This window comes from Coregonus lavaretus (genome assembly GCF_964263955.1).
Source record: "Coregonus lavaretus genome assembly, chromosome: 29".
Lineage (NCBI taxonomy): Eukaryota > Metazoa > Chordata > Actinopteri > Salmoniformes > Salmonidae > Coregonus > Coregonus lavaretus.
Window position 1 is genome coordinate 39,332,512 of NC_140016.1, and position 3,393 is coordinate 39,335,904.

Here is a 3,393-nt window from a genome sequence, read left to right on the forward strand (position 1 = left end):
GACGCATTGTCTACGCCTCCCTCTAAACCCCGCCCTTCACGAATAAAAAAAAAGCCAAAACTCACAATTGAAAATACAGGCAGTGAAAGCAAAGATATGAGTAGTGTAACCAAAATGTAGTACATAAAGGCAAGAGCGTAGGCAAAATGGATTCAATAGGATTGGTTTTTGGAAAAGTTGAACTTAAAATGGTTTTTGCATTCGTTTTCAAATATTTATTTTCAATCATTTGTCAGAGGTTTGCTCTCGCTTTAAAATTATTTGCTTACAAGTTTCAGGGTTTTGCTTTTGATATTTTTGTTTACAATTCTATACATTTTGCTTTCAACATCCATTATTTCACCCTTCATCGAAAATATGTTTACATTTAACTTTATTTTTCATGTTTACTATTTATTTTATTTTAAATTCAATACATATGGCGTGAAATTTGCCCCATACCTGGGTCGAGGTAGCCTTACTGCAGAAATGTGCTGAATTAATTGAGGAACATAACGCTAGGAATTTATGAACGGCCTGTTTCGCAATTCACAACACCAACCAGGTTTCCATCTAACCTTTTTATGCGAGTAAAGTACATGTCAGATAAATGTCATGACAGGCCTGATGGAAACAGATATGTTTTCAGTAAACTTTCCAAATGTGGACAAACCAAAATACGCTAAACAAGGTGGGATCTTTTTGTGTCGGTAAGATTAATTATGCGACAAATGTTGGTGTTAACACTTGTATGCGCAAAAATCTATATAATAACCATAATATCGAAGTATACTTGGAGTCACACGATGACGTGTGGTCCTCCCACCGACTAAGTCGGGAAAGTATTCAGTTTATTAGGCTACAAATTAAATAAATTATGAACTGCTTCACAGGGTGGTGAAAGTGCAAGGTGCTTGATGCTCCTTTACAATAAATATCGAGGGTCCTATTCTGGTGACATGATCTTCGATGATTGGCTGCCGTTTGACAAATAAAAATATTATTGCTATTTTGTCCATAAAAATGTCATCATGTAGGCTATACATGTGCTCAGATATGCACGTGCCAATAGCTATATAACTCAACCATCAGTAGAGTTTAAAATACAATGGAAACCCATTTAACTTGTATTTTTTAGTCGGTACATTGGAATTTAACCGCAAAACGTATCTTTTTGTGCACTACATTATCACGCACAGCCTTTTATCTGCAGCAAGTCAATTTGGTGGGAAAATGCACATTGTTTTTATGCAGATTTTAGAATATTTGCATGAAAATCTGTCTCCAATTGGATGGAAACCTAGCTACTAGCTATGTTTCCATTAACTTGTCCAGTGATTTATTTTGTGGACATTTAGAAAGTTTGCATAGAAAATAGATGCGACAATTGCCTGCTAGCGTTTCTGCTAAAACCTACAGTGTCAAATAAAAATGTAGTGGTTGAAGTGTTTCCATTCAGGCAAATTGCGCATTAATAAATTGGCGACAGCCTGTATGCCTCCCAGCTATCTGTTTCATGTAGCCTGTGAAATCCAGCATGGATAGAATGCAATAGTTGACTAATATTTGCCATAATCAAATAATTCTCATCGGCTGCCTAGGCTAGTCAATGCCATGGTGAAACTTGTAGATCTGAAATAATTGGATGGCGAAACTTGCCAGCCAAACCAGAAAAGGAAGGCGAAGCATTCTTAAATACCAGGATAATCCTTGTCCTGCAAAGAAACATTTTTATAGTTGAAAAAATATACTTTGCAAGCAGTAGGCATTTTAATTAAATGTGGAGTGGAGCTTATAGTCACGTGTGTTGGTGGACACATAATTAGGAGAGGGAGTACAAAACCAACGACGCTAGACAGAGAGGAATTTGCTTAAGCAAAAGGCAGTTTATTAAAACAGAGATAGCTGGTACTGCTCAAGCTACATGCATGGACCCAACCAATTGCCTCTTAAGGAGACAGTTGAGAAAGGATGATTAAAACAGAGTTTACAGCATTACTTTATACAATGTAACATAAAGGAAGGGGTCCTTCTTCTAGTCCCTTGATTGGTTCCCGAGGCGTAGGAGGCGGGTCTGCTCTGTCCAGAGCAGATGCCCCATTGGTGCACGGCAGAGTCCTCTGCCCTTGGCACCCGACCAGTAGAAGGGGGGGGGGGGGTTGAGAATGAGTGTGCGTCCACAGTGAGATGTCTGTGTGTGTCAAAGGAAACTCGTGAGAAGCAACTGGTGGGGGCCTTGGGCCTGAGGTGTGGGTGTTGTCCAGTTATCGTACTCCTGTAAGATTAGGCCATCTGGTGCTCTGTTCTTTGTTCGCTACTAAAATGTTATGCACAGACAACTAACACACTGTTAGTATCAGACACATGACACAGAACATTTATTGAAAACAAGCTCCTAACACAATTTGTCTTGCACAACCTCTTGCACAACATATTACTCAGATCAATCTATAACATTTTATATTTACTACGACAAATCCCCAAAATAGGACCTTTTAAATGTGGAAACTCACAACCTATCTAAAATAGGACTTTTTAACTGTGTTAACTTATACGTGTGAAATTTTACAGTATAAATCACAGTACCAGATATCTCACTTATGCCTTAATTCATTAGGATGGAAAATTGTTTAACAAGTATTCATACTCACACTCAGTACTACTGATCAAAATTTGGTATTGGTCTATAATACAATATGCAAGATTTTGTTTTAACAGGCTCTGCTTACCTTTTTAGATGAGCGCTCTGATCAGATTCCTGAGGCAAGACGAATAGTTGATGTCTCCTGGATTTCAGGTCACTCTTCCGTCTGTTTTTAGATCGATGATTTGCCTTTTCCTCTCGCACCAACTCTTTAGATCGAATTAAGAAACCATCCTCTGCTACCAATTTGTTGGTGGACACATAATTAGGAGAGGGAGTACAAAACCAACGACGCTAGACAGAGAGGAATTTGCTTAAGCAAAAGGCAGTTTATTAAAACAGAGATAGCTGGTACTGCTCAAGCTACATGCATGGACCCAACCAATTGCCTCTTAAGGAGACAGTTGAGAAAGGATGATTAAAACAGAGTTTACAGCATTACTTTATACAATGTAACATAAAGGAAGGGGTCCTTCTTCTAGTCCCTTGATTGGTTCCCGAGGCGTAGGAGGCGGGTCTGCTCTGTCCAGAGCAGATGCCCCATTGGTGCACGGCAGAGTCCTCTGCCCTTGGCACCCGACCAGTAGAAGGGGGGGGGGGGTTGAGAATGAGTGTGCGTCCACAGTGAGATGTCTGTGTGTGTCAAAGGAAACTCGTGAGAAGCAACTGGTGGGGGCCTTGGGCCTGAGGTGTGGGTGTTGTCCAGTTATCGTACTCCTGTAAGATTAGGCCATCTGGTGCTCTGTTCGCTACTAAAATGTTATGCACAG